This window comes from Anomaloglossus baeobatrachus, unplaced genomic scaffold (assembly GCF_048569485.1).
Source record: "Anomaloglossus baeobatrachus isolate aAnoBae1 unplaced genomic scaffold, aAnoBae1.hap1 Scaffold_2719, whole genome shotgun sequence".
Lineage (NCBI taxonomy): Eukaryota > Metazoa > Chordata > Amphibia > Anura > Aromobatidae > Anomaloglossus > Anomaloglossus baeobatrachus.
Window position 1 is genome coordinate 51,886 of NW_027442223.1, and position 18,207 is coordinate 70,092.

At 49.1% G+C, this 18,207-nt stretch overlaps 8 non-coding genes and 1 pseudogene across 8 annotated transcripts; all 9 read left to right on the top strand.

Annotated features, from left to right (window-relative positions):
- Window positions 1-5,205: 5,205 nt before the first annotated feature.
- LOC142265155 (U2 spliceosomal RNA) lies at window positions 5,206-5,410 on the top strand (annotated as a pseudogene).
- A 1,387-nt stretch (window positions 5,411-6,797) lies between these two features.
- LOC142265186 (U2 spliceosomal RNA) lies at window positions 6,798-6,988 on the top strand. The gene has a single exon (XR_012731545.1). It is a non-coding gene; the product is annotated as a U2 spliceosomal RNA (small nuclear RNA).
- Window positions 6,989-8,375: 1,387 nt separating this feature from the next.
- On the top strand, window positions 8,376-8,566 carry LOC142265188 (U2 spliceosomal RNA). The gene has a single exon (XR_012731546.1). It is a non-coding gene; the product is annotated as a U2 spliceosomal RNA (small nuclear RNA).
- A 1,387-nt stretch (window positions 8,567-9,953) lies between these two features.
- On the top strand, window positions 9,954-10,144 carry LOC142265190 (U2 spliceosomal RNA). The gene has a single exon (XR_012731548.1). It is a non-coding gene; the product is annotated as a U2 spliceosomal RNA (small nuclear RNA).
- A 1,387-nt stretch (window positions 10,145-11,531) lies between these two features.
- On the top strand, window positions 11,532-11,722 carry LOC142265191 (U2 spliceosomal RNA). The gene has a single exon (XR_012731549.1). It is a non-coding gene; the product is annotated as a U2 spliceosomal RNA (small nuclear RNA).
- Window positions 11,723-13,109: 1,387 nt separating this feature from the next.
- LOC142265192 (U2 spliceosomal RNA) lies at window positions 13,110-13,300 on the top strand. The gene has a single exon (XR_012731550.1). It is a non-coding gene; the product is annotated as a U2 spliceosomal RNA (small nuclear RNA).
- A 1,387-nt stretch (window positions 13,301-14,687) lies between these two features.
- Window positions 14,688-14,878, top strand: LOC142265193 (U2 spliceosomal RNA). The gene has a single exon (XR_012731551.1). It is a non-coding gene; the product is annotated as a U2 spliceosomal RNA (small nuclear RNA).
- A 1,387-nt stretch (window positions 14,879-16,265) lies between these two features.
- On the top strand, window positions 16,266-16,456 carry LOC142265194 (U2 spliceosomal RNA). Its single transcript, XR_012731552.1, has one exon. It is a non-coding gene; the product is annotated as a U2 spliceosomal RNA (small nuclear RNA).
- Window positions 16,457-17,843: 1,387 nt separating this feature from the next.
- Window positions 17,844-18,034, top strand: LOC142265153 (U2 spliceosomal RNA). The gene has a single exon (XR_012731522.1). It is a non-coding gene; the product is annotated as a U2 spliceosomal RNA (small nuclear RNA).
- The last annotated feature ends 173 nt before the right edge of the window (window positions 18,035-18,207 follow it).

Sequence of the window (18,207 nt, forward strand, 5' to 3'; positions counted from 1 at the left end):
GACCCAGGGACCTCCAGGAAGGCTCATCCAGAGGCTTCTTCGGCCCAAGAGGCCCCTACCTCCGACGCCAGCCAGCCGGAGGGAGCCCGGACGCCGCCTGAAAAGGCTCCAACCCTGGAGCCTTGGATGCGGCAGACGGTCGCCCTGAAGCTAAAGGCGGTGGATGGTAGGTTGCCGGACATGTCCAGCGACGTGTTCTGCAAGAAGATGATTCTGGATCAGGGCTTCTCCAGGGCGGAAACCCTGAGTGTCCAGACCTTCATGACTGGCATTTTTCTGGTAACCTTTGCCACGGTGAATGCCTGCAGGAGATACTGGGAGGCGATGAACGCAGCGATGCCGGACTCCCCTTTTCATTCTTTTTTAGGATCCTGTCCTATACAGAGGGATGAGAAGAGGATCACGGTCTCCATGCGGAACCCGCACACCCCAGGAAGAGACATCTCCACGTTCCTGGGACGTCTCTGCACAGTGGTGAGGGAGCCATCCCACATCCTTAACGGCAACGGATTCTGGACGGGTAAGTGGTCAGTAACCGTTCGACTCTACAGGGAACCAGCATCCGAGGATGGTCTCCAGCACCTGCCCCCGACATTCTCTCTGGGAAACTCCTTTGGTCTCATCTACTACCCGGACATGCCACACAACTGCAGGAAATGTGGCGGGAAAGGGCATTCGATGAAGACCTGCAAGGAGGACGCCTGCAGGGTTTGCCGGGTGACAGGACACAGCTCCAAGGACTGCCCAAAGAAGAAGACTTGCAACCTATGTGGACAGGCGGACCACCTTTACAAGGACTGCCCACAGCGGGAGAAATCCTGGGCAAGGGTTGCCGCGGCGACCCAGTATCGGGTAGTCACAGCTTCGTCGACCAAGGCAGCTACGACCAAGGCCACAGAGGCCAAGGACAAGGCGGCCAAGAACCCGGCGACCGTGGCTCCAGCCGATGCCCCAGCAGCCACGGAGTCCAGGGAAAAGAAGGGTAAGAAAACTGTTGCCCCCTCCCTGGTCCCCCCCCCTGTCACCCCTGTCCAAACCCCTCCCCCCCCGGCCAACCCTACTGAGGATTCCACTACCTCCACCTCATTTCCCTACTCCTCAGTTGGTCTCCTCACCCCCCCCCCAAAGCCCACTCTCCCTCCCCAGACCATGAGAGCAGAGGGCCTCAGCACTCTTGCACTTTTCACCGAGGAGGATTTTCCAGCTCTTGTCTCCTCAGGTACAGGCCAAAGGAAAAGGAAGGTGGAAGATAGTCCTGTCGCAGAACCTTCCAAGCTGTTCATTGTGGACCCCAATCCACCCCAGGAAGAGGAGGATGGCCTCCTCCCAGAACCGGACGTGTTGGAGCAGATGGTGGAGTCCCTTGTGGCCGAAGAAGAAATGGAGGAGTCGGAAGCCACTGAGGCACCATCCCTGCTCGAGCAGCTAGAAGAAGAGGGTCTGCTGGAGATACCCTTACCAGCAGGTGCCAAAGAGGAAGAACCGCCCGACCGGAGTGGTAACTAAGGCACACCGCCTGCTCTAACTTTCTCTTTCCTCCAATGACTGCTAACATTAACATCTTTTCCATTAATGTTAGGAGCATCAGAGACAAGTTCCGACGTCAGACAATTTTTGCGTTCCTTAACACTCAGTCTAGTGATGTATTTTTCCTGCAGGAATGCTCCCTTCCCTCCTCTAGGTCCTTCAACCATCTGGCCAGGGAGTGGACCCATGGCCCATCCTACTGGTCTGGCGGGGGCGACTGTAGGTCCGCGGGGGTCGCCGTGCTGATCAGGGGAAGCGCCTTCACATTGGACTCTGTTCAGGAAATCGTCTGCGGCAGGTTACTGCTCGTGGATGGCACCTGGGCGGGAGAACCTGTCAGGTTCATCAATGTGTATGCTTCTCCTGTGAAGAGCGATCGACTGGAGCTCCTCCAAGCCCTGCGCCCTCAGCTCGCTACCGCCAGGACGGTAGTGATGGCCGGGGATTTCAACTGCCCAATTGAGGAGGATGGACGCAGTTCTGGAACGGCTGCCAAGTTGGACGTCACATCCAAACTGCTCATTGAGATGGTGACCGAAGCCTCTCTTGTGGACGTTGTTGGCTCCATCGGACACGGATCCGTGAACTATTCATGGTGCCGATCCGATGGCTCGCTGCGTTCCAGGATTGACTTTGTGTTTACCTCTCGGGCGGTTGGGCGGAGTGGGCACTCGATGGTCCCCTGCTTCTTCTCTGACCACAGAGCCATTCACTTTCAAGGTGTGCTGGGCCATGGCTTCCCCATTGGCCCGGGCTCCTGGAAGCTGAACTGCTCTCTGCTGGAAAAGGGTGAGATTCTGGAGGAGCTTAGAGCTGCCTACTCCACGTGGCGGGCCTACAAGGCGGGCTTCCAGTCTGTTTCTGACTGGTGGGAATACGTTAAACTCGAGTTCCGTTTCTTCTTTCAGGCAAAGAGTCAACAACAGGCGTGTCTGAAGAGGAGGGACTTCAGGAGACTCCAGCGTGAGCTGCGTTCCCTGCAGGACCTTCTTCGATGCGGCTGGGACGTGAGAGAGGAGCTGGAGGAGACTAAGAGGAGCCTGAAAAGGCACTTCGAGGAGGAGTCCGAGCGAATTGTCTTCCGTTCCAAAGTGGAGAACCTGGAGAAGGGTGAGAAATGTAACTCGTTCTTTTTCAGGAAACTCCACGCCGGTCACACGCCCATGAATGAACTACGAGACGAGAGTGGAAGCATACGACGCGGGAAAGAGAATGTGATGAAGGTCGTCAGCGACTTCTACAGCGAACTCTACGCCCGCAAGACTACTGACCCCGAGGCCGCCGATAAGTTCCTGTCAGGTATCACTAACCATCTTGACCCTGCAGACGCGGCGGCCATGGACGTTCCTCTGACGGTGGACGAGCTGCTCTCGGCCGCCAAATCCTTTAGTTCTGGCAGGACACCGGGCAGTGACGGCCTCCCAGCAGAGCTCTATGTAGCGCTGGGAGACCTAATCTGTCCGGACCTGTTAGGGCTGTATGAGGAGATGGTGGTGGAGGGCAGAATGCCTCCATCTCTGAGGGAAGGAATGGTCACGATCCTGTACAAGCGTAAAGGAGAGAGGTGCGACCTGAAGAATTGGCGTCCCATCACCCTTCTGAATGTCGACTACAAGATCCTGGCCAAGACGATGGCAACGAGACTGAAGACGGTTATCGGACGGATCATCCACCCGGATCAGACTTGCGGCATCCCCGGACGTCGCATCGCAGACAGCCTGGCTCTCATGCGGGACACGGTCGAGTACATCAAAGCCCGCCGGGTGCACGCAGCCCTGATCTCGTTGGATCAGGAAAAGGCCTTCGACCGTGTTTCCCATGAGTTCCTGGGCAAAGCTCTGCACAGGTTAGGTTTGGGTAACATGTTTTGTTTGTATGTCCAACTAATGTATTTTGATATTCACAGCTCGGTGTTGGTAAACGGCTGGAAGACTGACCCCTTCCCGGTCCTCTCAGGGGTCAGACAAGGCTGTCCTCTGTCACCTCTTCTTTTTGTTTGTGTTATAGAACTCTTTGCAGAGGCTATCCGGCGGAATGGAGAGATCAGAGGGATCACCGCACCAGGACCAGAACGCTTCGAGGTCAAGTGCTCGCTCTACATGGACGACGTGACCGTCTTCTGCGCGGACCGGCGCTCAGTCGACACCCTCGTCCAGACCTGTGAGACCTTCGGACGGGCTTCGGGAGCCAAAGTCAACTGCGGGAAGTCGGAAGCCATGCTCTTCGGGGACTGGCAGCCGGCCTCTTCCGCCCCCTTCCCTTTCAGCATCCAGCCGGATTTCATCAAGGTTCTTGGAGTCTGGTTCGGGAAGGAAGGAGCAGCCCTCAAGTCCTGGGAGGAACGCTTGACCAAGATCACCCAACGGATCGGTCTGTGGAGCCTCAGACGCCTCACCTGTGAGGGCAAAGCACTGGTCCTGCGTAACGAGGTACTGCCCGTGCTGCAGTACACGGCCCAGGCCTGGCCCCCCCTTGCCACCGTGTGCAGGGCCATTACCAGGACGGTGTTTCGTTTTGTCTGGGGATCCAAGATGGACAGAGTAAAGCGGAGCATCATGTACAAGGATCCTCGCAAGGGTGGGAAGGGCGTACCCGATATCCCCACCCTCCTGCGATCCTCCTTCGTATGTGACTGCGTTCGCCGAACTCTGCGAGTCAAGAGAGGTTCCGCGGGTGGGTCCATGTCTCGCTTCTTCCTGCTCCCCCTTTGGAGACGGTTAGGCTGGGACAAGTGGGACAGCTCCTTCCCCTACAACTGGACGGCGCCATGGTTCTACGGAGACGTGGTTCGGTTTGTGAGGGAACACCAACTGGAGGGACTCAAGCCTGATTTGTGGAAGCCAAAGACTATCCACAAACTCATCAGAGCCAAGGACGAAATGGAGAACATTCCAGGACTTCATCACGACACACTGGAGACTGTTTGGACAAACGTGTCATCGGCTGGATTGACCAACGGGCACAAGGACTTGTCATGGATGGCGATACAGGGCGGACTGCCCGTCCGGTCATTCATGCACGCCCGGAACCTGTGCAAAACCCGGTACTGCCCAAGGTGCCCCTTCGTGGAGGAAACATCGCTGCACGCCTTTTGGGACTGCCGTTTCGCACAGCGCCTGTTGGTTGCCCTGGAGGATGACCTGAGGAACTCCGTCCCCAGAGGGAGCCTATCGTACCATTCCGTACTTTATGGACTCTTCCCTGGGACTCACACCGTTGGAGCCATCCAGGAGGCTTGGCGCCTTATGAACTGCTTTAAGGACGCTATTTGGGTCGCCAGGAACCGGCTCATCTTGAAGAGGGAGAGGATGTCTATCCAGGATTGCCGCAGGCTGATCCACAGCCTGCTCAGAGACTATTCCATCATGGACAGTCCGGACGACAGCGCCGAGGAGGAGGTTTAGACCTCTTCCATGCCCCCTCCCTCCTTTTCCCGTTATGTGCGTCTTTCAATAAAGCTTCGGGCCTGTGATTTCCCCACCCTATCCCCCTTTTCCCCTACCCCCATCCCCCAATCGCCGGTTCGTCGTTATTTATTGTCTAACTTTTTCTTTCAGCTTGAGTGTTATGGATAAGCATAGGAGCGTGATGTATAGTTTAGTGCGTCGTACTCTATGGCTATGTAAGAAGGATTGTATATTTCTGTGTGTACGGGGCTGCGGCACTGTACACGGTTTGTTACCTTTTTGTGAGTAGTGCATGATAATAAAGATGCTGTTAAATCAAAAAATCTGTTCTTATCAGTTTAATATCTGATACGTCCCCTATCTGGGGACCATATATTAAATGGATTTTTAGAACAGGGAGATGGAAAAAGAGCTTGCTCTGTCCACTCCACGCATTGACCTGGTATTGCAGTACCTCCAGGAACGGTGCACCCCTTCTTAACCCAGTTTCCAAAAGCAGAACTCAATTCACCTGATTCATATTAGCCCGATTTAATGAATTGGAAGAAAGCATACGTCTTCATATGCACCTCAATTTGGCCCATTCACTTTTCACACTTCCTCCTTTTGTTTTTTATCTTTCACACTTTTGACTTTCTTTATTCATCCAAATAGCAAACTCATCACCACTCAACCTGACCAACTCGGCTATGTCCCCGTGCTGCAGTTCTCTGTCTTATCTAGATCATTTGCAATTGAATGGAATAGATCCCTTTTGGACAAAGTGGATTCACCTGCTGCTGCAGTGACCACAGGTGTGATAACATCTAGAATTGGCATCTGGTGCGATCTCTCCGCTTCCACTCCAAAGAAAGTTACCTGTTTATTCCTATCATGCATTGGTTTTTGGGGTTTTCTTTGAGTAATGATGATCTCTTTAGTAGTCTGTTGGCGCCCTCTCCTGGAGGAATAGTTTGCTTGCTCTTGGACATTCTAAAAGAGAGGTCATGATAGACATTGAGCTTCTGAGCTCAATTGGGGACAGTCATGGGTGATGAATGTTTGCAACCTACTGCGAAGCCTCATACCGCAATATAAGGAACGTCAAATACTAAGAAAGGGCGGCCTATGAAAGAATTACTACTTTCAATAAGTACACTTAAACGGCTAATTGGGAATAGAAAAACTGTAAAAAGCCCTCTGAGAAAGCCCCCCTCTAACCTTTGATAGTAAGCTTTTCTGTAGTCTGCCTGTTGATGTATTTTCCGTTTGAACTGTGCACAACATGAAGAGACGGAACACTGGCGGCTTGTCACAATGCCCCCCGATGACATCACAATAGCGCTGCTGCCTAGAAAACAAGCTGCGCAGAAGAAGTTGTTCTTTGGGTGGGAGGGTGGGCTAGTGGAAGGAGGGGGCAATCTCTTTTTTTCCCGGGTGGTAGGGGGATGACAGGAGAAGGGAAGCGGGTGGTGAGAAAGGTACAGAGGGCAGGGTTTGGGGGCTGGGAAGGAAAGGGAAAAGATTAGGGTTTGGGGATGATGAAAGGGCTTTCTACGGGTAAGGATGGCAAAGGGTGGCAGTGACGGAAAGTCAGGCAACCTGTCCTGTCCGTCTTTTTGTATCGTGAATTGGAAAGACTGCAAGGGGGAGGGGAGTTGCTTGCGCCCTAAAGGAGGAGTTATTCAGATTCATTGCAGTGGGCGGCGGCTGCAAAACGCACCATTCTTCTTGTTTTGGCTCTGCAAAGCAGCCTTTTCAAGGGTTGGCTTGGGTGACAAAATGTCTTGTGTAGGCGTGGGTTTGTCTCCCTCTCGCTCTCTCTCCCTAAGATGTGTCCGGCATAGGCCAGGGTGCCACTCGAGGCCCAAACCAATTCTGGTTATCGCTTCTCGGCCTTTTGGCTAAGATCAAGTGTAGTATCTGTTCTTATCAGTTTAATATCTGATACGTCCCCTATCTGGGGACCATATATTAAATGGATTTTTAGAACAGGGAGATGGAAAAAGAGCTTGCTCTGTCCACTCCACGCATTGACCTGGTATTGCAGTACCTCCAGGAACGGTGCACCCCTTCTTAACCCAGTTTCCAAAAGCAGAACTCAATTCACCTGATTCATATTAGCCCGATTTAATGAATTGGAAGAAAGCATACGTCTTCATATGCACCTCAATTTGGCCCATTCACTTTTCACACTTCCTCCTTTTGTTTTTTATCTTTCACACTTTTGACTTTCTTTATTCATCCAAATAGCAAACTCATCACCACTCAACCTGACCAACTCGGCTATGTCCCCGTGCTGCAGTTCTCTGTCTTATCTAGATCATTTGCAATTGAATGGAATAGATCCCTTTTGGACAAAGTGGATTCACCTGCTGCTGCAGTGACCACAGGTGTGATAACATCTAGAATTGGCATCTGGTGCGATCTCTCCGCTTCCACTCCAAAGAAAGTTACCTGTTTATTCCTATCATGCATTGGTTTTTGGGGTTTTCTTTGAGTAATGATGATCTCTTTAGTAGTCTGTTGGCGCCCTCTCCTGGAGGAATAGTTTGCTTGCTCTTGGACATTCTAAAAGAGAGGTCATGATAGACATTGAGCTTCTGAGCTCAATTGGGGACAGTCATGGGTGATGAATGTTTGCAACCTACTGCGAAGCCTCATACCGCAATATAAGGAACGTCAAATACTAAGAAAGGGCGGCCTATGAAAGAATTACTACTTTCAATAAGTACACTTAAACGGCTAATTGGGAATAGAAAAACTGTAAAAAGCCCTCTGAGAAAGCCCCCCTCTAACCTTTGATAGTAAGCTTTTCTGTAGTCTGCCTGTTGATGTATTTTCCGTTTGAACTGTGCACAACATGAAGAGACGGAACACTGGCGGCTTGTCACAATGCCCCCCGATGACATCACAATAGCGCTGCTGCCTAGAAAACAAGCTGCGCAGAAGAAGTTGTTCTTTGGGTGGGAGGGTGGGCTAGTGGAAGGAGGGGGCAATCTCTTTTTTTCCCGGGTGGTAGGGGGATGACAGGAGAAGGGAAGCGGGTGGTGAGAAAGGTACAGAGGGCAGGGTTTGGGGGCTGGGAAGGAAAGGGAAAAGATTAGGGTTTGGGGATGATGAAAGGGCTTTCTACGGGTAAGGATGGCAAAGGGTGGCAGTGACGGAAAGTCAGGCAACCTGTCCTGTCCGTCTTTTTGTATCGTGAATTGGAAAGACTGCAAGGGGGAGGGGAGTTGCTTGCGCCCTAAAGGAGGAGTTATTCAGATTCATTGCAGTGGGCGGCGGCTGCAAAACGCACCATTCTTCTTGTTTTGGCTCTGCAAAGCAGCCTTTTCAAGGGTTGGCTTGGGTGACAAAATGTCTTGTGTAGGCGTGGGTTTGTCTCCCTCTCGCTCTCTCTCCCTAAGATGTGTCCGGCATAGGCCAGGGTGCCACTCGAGGCCCAAACCAATTCTGGTTATCGCTTCTCGGCCTTTTGGCTAAGATCAAGTGTAGTATCTGTTCTTATCAGTTTAATATCTGATACGTCCCCTATCTGGGGACCATATATTAAATGGATTTTTAGAACAGGGAGATGGAAAAAGAGCTTGCTCTGTCCACTCCACGCATTGACCTGGTATTGCAGTACCTCCAGGAACGGTGCACCCCTTCTTAACCCAGTTTCCAAAAGCAGAACTCAATTCACCTGATTCATATTAGCCCGATTTAATGAATTGGAAGAAAGCATACGTCTTCATATGCACCTCAATTTGGCCCATTCACTTTTCACACTTCCTCCTTTTGTTTTTTATCTTTCACACTTTTGACTTTCTTTATTCATCCAAATAGCAAACTCATCACCACTCAACCTGACCAACTCGGCTATGTCCCCGTGCTGCAGTTCTCTGTCTTATCTAGATCATTTGCAATTGAATGGAATAGATCCCTTTTGGACAAAGTGGATTCACCTGCTGCTGCAGTGACCACAGGTGTGATAACATCTAGAATTGGCATCTGGTGCGATCTCTCCGCTTCCACTCCAAAGAAAGTTACCTGTTTATTCCTATCATGCATTGGTTTTTGGGGTTTTCTTTGAGTAATGATGATCTCTTTAGTAGTCTGTTGGCGCCCTCTCCTGGAGGAATAGTTTGCTTGCTCTTGGACATTCTAAAAGAGAGGTCATGATAGACATTGAGCTTCTGAGCTCAATTGGGGACAGTCATGGGTGATGAATGTTTGCAACCTACTGCGAAGCCTCATACCGCAATATAAGGAACGTCAAATACTAAGAAAGGGCGGCCTATGAAAGAATTACTACTTTCAATAAGTACACTTAAACGGCTAATTGGGAATAGAAAAACTGTAAAAAGCCCTCTGAGAAAGCCCCCCTCTAACCTTTGATAGTAAGCTTTTCTGTAGTCTGCCTGTTGATGTATTTTCCGTTTGAACTGTGCACAACATGAAGAGACGGAACACTGGCGGCTTGTCACAATGCCCCCCGATGACATCACAATAGCGCTGCTGCCTAGAAAACAAGCTGCGCAGAAGAAGTTGTTCTTTGGGTGGGAGGGTGGGCTAGTGGAAGGAGGGGGCAATCTCTTTTTTTCCCGGGTGGTAGGGGGATGACAGGAGAAGGGAAGCGGGTGGTGAGAAAGGTACAGAGGGCAGGGTTTGGGGGCTGGGAAGGAAAGGGAAAAGATTAGGGTTTGGGGATGATGAAAGGGCTTTCTACGGGTAAGGATGGCAAAGGGTGGCAGTGACGGAAAGTCAGGCAACCTGTCCTGTCCGTCTTTTTGTATCGTGAATTGGAAAGACTGCAAGGGGGAGGGGAGTTGCTTGCGCCCTAAAGGAGGAGTTATTCAGATTCATTGCAGTGGGCGGCGGCTGCAAAACGCACCATTCTTCTTGTTTTGGCTCTGCAAAGCAGCCTTTTCAAGGGTTGGCTTGGGTGACAAAATGTCTTGTGTAGGCGTGGGTTTGTCTCCCTCTCGCTCTCTCTCCCTAAGATGTGTCCGGCATAGGCCAGGGTGCCACTCGAGGCCCAAACCAATTCTGGTTATCGCTTCTCGGCCTTTTGGCTAAGATCAAGTGTAGTATCTGTTCTTATCAGTTTAATATCTGATACGTCCCCTATCTGGGGACCATATATTAAATGGATTTTTAGAACAGGGAGATGGAAAAAGAGCTTGCTCTGTCCACTCCACGCATTGACCTGGTATTGCAGTACCTCCAGGAACGGTGCACCCCTTCTTAACCCAGTTTCCAAAAGCAGAACTCAATTCACCTGATTCATATTAGCCCGATTTAATGAATTGGAAGAAAGCATACGTCTTCATATGCACCTCAATTTGGCCCATTCACTTTTCACACTTCCTCCTTTTGTTTTTTATCTTTCACACTTTTGACTTTCTTTATTCATCCAAATAGCAAACTCATCACCACTCAACCTGACCAACTCGGCTATGTCCCCGTGCTGCAGTTCTCTGTCTTATCTAGATCATTTGCAATTGAATGGAATAGATCCCTTTTGGACAAAGTGGATTCACCTGCTGCTGCAGTGACCACAGGTGTGATAACATCTAGAATTGGCATCTGGTGCGATCTCTCCGCTTCCACTCCAAAGAAAGTTACCTGTTTATTCCTATCATGCATTGGTTTTTGGGGTTTTCTTTGAGTAATGATGATCTCTTTAGTAGTCTGTTGGCGCCCTCTCCTGGAGGAATAGTTTGCTTGCTCTTGGACATTCTAAAAGAGAGGTCATGATAGACATTGAGCTTCTGAGCTCAATTGGGGACAGTCATGGGTGATGAATGTTTGCAACCTACTGCGAAGCCTCATACCGCAATATAAGGAACGTCAAATACTAAGAAAGGGCGGCCTATGAAAGAATTACTACTTTCAATAAGTACACTTAAACGGCTAATTGGGAATAGAAAAACTGTAAAAAGCCCTCTGAGAAAGCCCCCCTCTAACCTTTGATAGTAAGCTTTTCTGTAGTCTGCCTGTTGATGTATTTTCCGTTTGAACTGTGCACAACATGAAGAGACGGAACACTGGCGGCTTGTCACAATGCCCCCCGATGACATCACAATAGCGCTGCTGCCTAGAAAACAAGCTGCGCAGAAGAAGTTGTTCTTTGGGTGGGAGGGTGGGCTAGTGGAAGGAGGGGGCAATCTCTTTTTTTCCCGGGTGGTAGGGGGATGACAGGAGAAGGGAAGCGGGTGGTGAGAAAGGTACAGAGGGCAGGGTTTGGGGGCTGGGAAGGAAAGGGAAAAGATTAGGGTTTGGGGATGATGAAAGGGCTTTCTACGGGTAAGGATGGCAAAGGGTGGCAGTGACGGAAAGTCAGGCAACCTGTCCTGTCCGTCTTTTTGTATCGTGAATTGGAAAGACTGCAAGGGGGAGGGGAGTTGCTTGCGCCCTAAAGGAGGAGTTATTCAGATTCATTGCAGTGGGCGGCGGCTGCAAAACGCACCATTCTTCTTGTTTTGGCTCTGCAAAGCAGCCTTTTCAAGGGTTGGCTTGGGTGACAAAATGTCTTGTGTAGGCGTGGGTTTGTCTCCCTCTCGCTCTCTCTCCCTAAGATGTGTCCGGCATAGGCCAGGGTGCCACTCGAGGCCCAAACCAATTCTGGTTATCGCTTCTCGGCCTTTTGGCTAAGATCAAGTGTAGTATCTGTTCTTATCAGTTTAATATCTGATACGTCCCCTATCTGGGGACCATATATTAAATGGATTTTTAGAACAGGGAGATGGAAAAAGAGCTTGCTCTGTCCACTCCACGCATTGACCTGGTATTGCAGTACCTCCAGGAACGGTGCACCCCTTCTTAACCCAGTTTCCAAAAGCAGAACTCAATTCACCTGATTCATATTAGCCCGATTTAATGAATTGGAAGAAAGCATACGTCTTCATATGCACCTCAATTTGGCCCATTCACTTTTCACACTTCCTCCTTTTGTTTTTTATCTTTCACACTTTTGACTTTCTTTATTCATCCAAATAGCAAACTCATCACCACTCAACCTGACCAACTCGGCTATGTCCCCGTGCTGCAGTTCTCTGTCTTATCTAGATCATTTGCAATTGAATGGAATAGATCCCTTTTGGACAAAGTGGATTCACCTGCTGCTGCAGTGACCACAGGTGTGATAACATCTAGAATTGGCATCTGGTGCGATCTCTCCGCTTCCACTCCAAAGAAAGTTACCTGTTTATTCCTATCATGCATTGGTTTTTGGGGTTTTCTTTGAGTAATGATGATCTCTTTAGTAGTCTGTTGGCGCCCTCTCCTGGAGGAATAGTTTGCTTGCTCTTGGACATTCTAAAAGAGAGGTCATGATAGACATTGAGCTTCTGAGCTCAATTGGGGACAGTCATGGGTGATGAATGTTTGCAACCTACTGCGAAGCCTCATACCGCAATATAAGGAACGTCAAATACTAAGAAAGGGCGGCCTATGAAAGAATTACTACTTTCAATAAGTACACTTAAACGGCTAATTGGGAATAGAAAAACTGTAAAAAGCCCTCTGAGAAAGCCCCCCTCTAACCTTTGATAGTAAGCTTTTCTGTAGTCTGCCTGTTGATGTATTTTCCGTTTGAACTGTGCACAACATGAAGAGACGGAACACTGGCGGCTTGTCACAATGCCCCCCGATGACATCACAATAGCGCTGCTGCCTAGAAAACAAGCTGCGCAGAAGAAGTTGTTCTTTGGGTGGGAGGGTGGGCTAGTGGAAGGAGGGGGCAATCTCTTTTTTTCCCGGGTGGTAGGGGGATGACAGGAGAAGGGAAGCGGGTGGTGAGAAAGGTACAGAGGGCAGGGTTTGGGGGCTGGGAAGGAAAGGGAAAAGATTAGGGTTTGGGGATGATGAAAGGGCTTTCTACGGGTAAGGATGGCAAAGGGTGGCAGTGACGGAAAGTCAGGCAACCTGTCCTGTCCGTCTTTTTGTATCGTGAATTGGAAAGACTGCAAGGGGGAGGGGAGTTGCTTGCGCCCTAAAGGAGGAGTTATTCAGATTCATTGCAGTGGGCGGCGGCTGCAAAACGCACCATTCTTCTTGTTTTGGCTCTGCAAAGCAGCCTTTTCAAGGGTTGGCTTGGGTGACAAAATGTCTTGTGTAGGCGTGGGTTTGTCTCCCTCTCGCTCTCTCTCCCTAAGATGTGTCCGGCATAGGCCAGGGTGCCACTCGAGGCCCAAACCAATTCTGGTTATCGCTTCTCGGCCTTTTGGCTAAGATCAAGTGTAGTATCTGTTCTTATCAGTTTAATATCTGATACGTCCCCTATCTGGGGACCATATATTAAATGGATTTTTAGAACAGGGAGATGGAAAAAGAGCTTGCTCTGTCCACTCCACGCATTGACCTGGTATTGCAGTACCTCCAGGAACGGTGCACCCCTTCTTAACCCAGTTTCCAAAAGCAGAACTCAATTCACCTGATTCATATTAGCCCGATTTAATGAATTGGAAGAAAGCATACGTCTTCATATGCACCTCAATTTGGCCCATTCACTTTTCACACTTCCTCCTTTTGTTTTTTATCTTTCACACTTTTGACTTTCTTTATTCATCCAAATAGCAAACTCATCACCACTCAACCTGACCAACTCGGCTATGTCCCCGTGCTGCAGTTCTCTGTCTTATCTAGATCATTTGCAATTGAATGGAATAGATCCCTTTTGGACAAAGTGGATTCACCTGCTGCTGCAGTGACCACAGGTGTGATAACATCTAGAATTGGCATCTGGTGCGATCTCTCCGCTTCCACTCCAAAGAAAGTTACCTGTTTATTCCTATCATGCATTGGTTTTTGGGGTTTTCTTTGAGTAATGATGATCTCTTTAGTAGTCTGTTGGCGCCCTCTCCTGGAGGAATAGTTTGCTTGCTCTTGGACATTCTAAAAGAGAGGTCATGATAGACATTGAGCTTCTGAGCTCAATTGGGGACAGTCATGGGTGATGAATGTTTGCAACCTACTGCGAAGCCTCATACCGCAATATAAGGAACGTCAAATACTAAGAAAGGGCGGCCTATGAAAGAATTACTACTTTCAATAAGTACACTTAAACGGCTAATTGGGAATAGAAAAACTGTAAAAAGCCCTCTGAGAAAGCCCCCCTCTAACCTTTGATAGTAAGCTTTTCTGTAGTCTGCCTGTTGATGTATTTTCCGTTTGAACTGTGCACAACATGAAGAGACGGAACACTGGCGGCTTGTCACAATGCCCCCCGATGACATCACAATAGCGCTGCTGCCTAGAAAACAAGCTGCGCAGAAGAAGTTGTTCTTTGGGTGGGAGGGTGGGCTAGTGGAAGGAGGGGGCAATCTCTTTTTTTCCCGGGTGGTAGGGGGATGACAGGAGAAGGGAAGCGGGTGGTGAGAAAGGTACAGAGGGCAGGGTTTGGGGGCTGGGAAGGAAAGGGAAAAGATTAGGGTTTGGGGATGATGAAAGGGCTTTCTACGGGTAAGGATGGCAAAGGGTGGCAGTGACGGAAAGTCAGGCAACCTGTCCTGTCCGTCTTTTTGTATCGTGAATTGGAAAGACTGCAAGGGGGAGGGGAGTTGCTTGCGCCCTAAAGGAGGAGTTATTCAGATTCATTGCAGTGGGCGGCGGCTGCAAAACGCACCATTCTTCTTGTTTTGGCTCTGCAAAGCAGCCTTTTCAAGGGTTGGCTTGGGTGACAAAATGTCTTGTGTAGGCGTGGGTTTGTCTCCCTCTCGCTCTCTCTCCCTAAGATGTGTCCGGCATAGGCCAGGGTGCCACTCGAGGCCCAAACCAATTCTGGTTATCGCTTCTCGGCCTTTTGGCTAAGATCAAGTGTAGTATCTGTTCTTATCAGTTTAATATCTGATACGTCCCCTATCTGGGGACCATATATTAAATGGATTTTTAGAACAGGGAGATGGAAAAAGAGCTTGCTCTGTCCACTCCACGCATTGACCTGGTATTGCAGTACCTCCAGGAACGGTGCACCCCTTCTTAACCCAGTTTCCAAAAGCAGAACTCAATTCACCTGATTCATATTAGCCCGATTTAATGAATTGGAAGAAAGCATACGTCTTCATATGCACCTCAATTTGGCCCATTCACTTTTCACACTTCCTCCTTTTGTTTTTTATCTTTCACACTTTTGACTTTCTTTATTCATCCAAATAGCAAACTCATCACCACTCAACCTGACCAACTCGGCTATGTCCCCGTGCTGCAGTTCTCTGTCTTATCTAGATCATTTGCAATTGAATGGAATAGATCCCTTTTGGACAAAGTGGATTCACCTGCTGCTGCAGTGACCACAGGTGTGATAACATCTAGAATTGGCATCTGGTGCGATCTCTCCGCTTCCACTCCAAAGAAAGTTACCTGTTTATTCCTATCATGCATTGGTTTTTGGGGTTTTCTTTGAGTAATGATGATCTCTTTAGTAGTCTGTTGGCGCCCTCTCCTGGAGGAATAGTTTGCTTGCTCTTGGACATTCTAAAAGAGAGGTCATGATAGACATTGAGCTTCTGAGCTCAATTGGGGACAGTCATGGGTGATGAATGTTTGCAACCTACTGCGAAGCCTCATACCGCAATATAAGGAACGTCAAATACTAAGAAAGGGCGGCCTATGAAAGAATTACTACTTTCAATAAGTACACTTAAACGGCTAATTGGGAATAGAAAAACTGTAAAAAGCCCTCTGAGAAAGCCCCCCTCTAACCTTTGATAGTAAGCTTTTCTGTAGTCTGCCTGTTGATGTATTTTCCGTTTGAACTGTGCACAACATGAAGAGACGGAACACTGGCGGCTTGTCACAATGCCCCCCGATGACATCACAATAGCGCTGCTGCCTAGAAAACAAGCTGCGCAGAAGAAGTTGTTCTTTGGGTGGGAGGGTGGGCTAGTGGAAGGAGGGGGCAATCTCTTTTTTTCCCGGGTGGTAGGGGGATGACAGGAGAAGGGAAGCGGGTGGTGAGAAAGGTACAGAGGGCAGGGTTTGGGGGCTGGGAAGGAAAGGGAAAAGATTAGGGTTTGGGGATGATGAAAGGGCTTTCTACGGGTAAGGATGGCAAAGGGTGGCAGTGACGGAAAGTCAGGCAACCTGTCCTGTCCGTCTTTTTGTATCGTGAATTGGAAAGACTGCAAGGGGGAGGGGAGTTGCTTGCGCCCTAAAGGAGGAGTTATTCAGATTCATTGCAGTGGGCGGCGGCTGCAAAACGCACCATTCTTCTTGTTTTGGCTCTGCAAAGCAGCCTTTTCAAGGGTTGGCTTGGGTGACAAAATGTCTTGTGTAGGCGTGGGTTTGTCTCCCTCTCGCTCTCTCTCCCTAAGATGTGTCCGGCATAGGCCAGGGTGCCACTCGAGGCCCAAACCAATTCTGGTTATCGCTTCTCGGCCTTTTGGCTAAGATCAAGTGTAGTATCTGTTCTTATCAGTTTAATATCTGATACGTCCCCTATCTGGGGACCATATATTAAATGGATTTTTAGAACAGGGAGATGGAAAAAGAGCTTGCTCTGTCCACTCCACGCATTGACCTGGTATTGCAGTACCTCCAGGAACGGTGCACCCCTTCTTAACCCAGTTTCCAAAAGCAGAACTCAATTCACCTGATTCATATTAGCCCGATTTAATGAATTGGAAGAAAGCATACGTCTTCATATGCACCTCAATTTGGCCCATTCACTTTTCACACTTCCTCCTTTTGTTTTTTATCTTTCACACTTTTGACTTTCTTTATTCATCCAAATAGCAAACTCATCACCACTCAACCTGACCAACTCGGCTATGTCCCCGTGCTGCAGTTCTCTGTCTTATCTAGATCATTTGCAATTGAATGGAATAGATCCCTTTTGGACAAAGTGGATTCACCTGCTGCTGCAGTGACCACAGGTGTGATAACATCTAGAATTGGCATCTGGTGCGATCTCTCCGCTTCCACTCCAAAGAAAGTTACCTGTTTATTCCTATCATGCATTGGTTTTTGGGGTTTTCTTTGAGTAATGATGATCTCTTTAGTAGTCTGTTGGCGCCCTCTCCTGGAGGAATAGTTTGCTTGCTCTTGGACATTCTAAAAGAGAGGTCATGATAGACATTGAGCTTCTGAGCTCAATTGGGGACAGTCATGGGTGATGAATGTTTGCAACCTACTGCGAAGCCTCATACCGCAATATAAGGAACGTCAAATACTAAGAAAGGGCGGCCTATGAAAGAATTACTACTTTCAATAAGTACACTTAAACGGCTAATTGGGAATAGAAAAACTGTAAAAAGCCCTCTGAGAAAGCCCCCCTCTAACCTTTGATAGTAAGCTTTTCTGTAGTCTGCCTGTTGATGTATTTTCCGTTTGAACTGTGCACAACATGAAGAGACGGAACACTGGCGGCTTGTCACAATGCCCCCCGATGACATCACAATAGCGCTGCTGCCTAGAAAACAAGCTGCGCAGAAGAAGTTGTTCTTTGGGTGGGAGGGTGGGCTAGTGGAAGGAGGGGGCAATCTCTTTTTTTCCCGGGTGGTAGGGGGATGACAGGAGAAGGGAAGCGGGTGGTGAGAAAGGTACAGAGGGCAGGGTTTGGGGGCTGGGAAGGAAAGGGAAAAGATTAGGGTTTGGGGATGATGAAAGGGCTTTCTACGGGTAAGGATGGCAAAGGGTGGCAGTGACGGAAAGTCAGGCAACCTGTCCTGTCCGTCTTTTTGTATCGTGAATTGGAAAGACTGCAAGGGGGAGGGGAGTTGCTTGCGCCCTAAAGGAGGAGTTATTCAGATTCATTGCAGTGGGCGGCGGCTGCAAAACGCACCATTCTTCTTGTTTTGGCTCTGCAAAGCAGCCTTTTCAAGGGTTGGCTTGGGTGACAAAATGTCTTGTGTAGGCGTGGGTTTGTCTCCCTCTCGCTCTCTCTCCCTAAGATGTGTCCGGCATAGGCCAGGGTGCCACTCGAGGCCCAAACCAATTCTGGTTATCGCTTCTCGGCCTTTTGGCTAAGATCAAGTGTAGTATCTGTTCTTATCAGTTTAATATCTGATACGTCCCCTATCTGGGGACCATATATTAAATGGATTTTTAGAACAGGGAGATGGAAAAAGAGCTTGCTCTGTCCACTCCACGCATTGACCTGGTATTGCAGTACCTCCAGTAACGGTGCACCCCTTCTTAACCCAGTTTCCAAAAGCAGAACTCAATTCACCTGATTCATATTAGCCCGATTTAATGAATTGGAAGAAAGCATACGTCTTCATATGCACCTCAATTTGGCCCATTCACTTTTCACACTTCCTCCTTTTGTTTTTTATCTTTCACACTTTTGACTTTCTTTATTCATCCA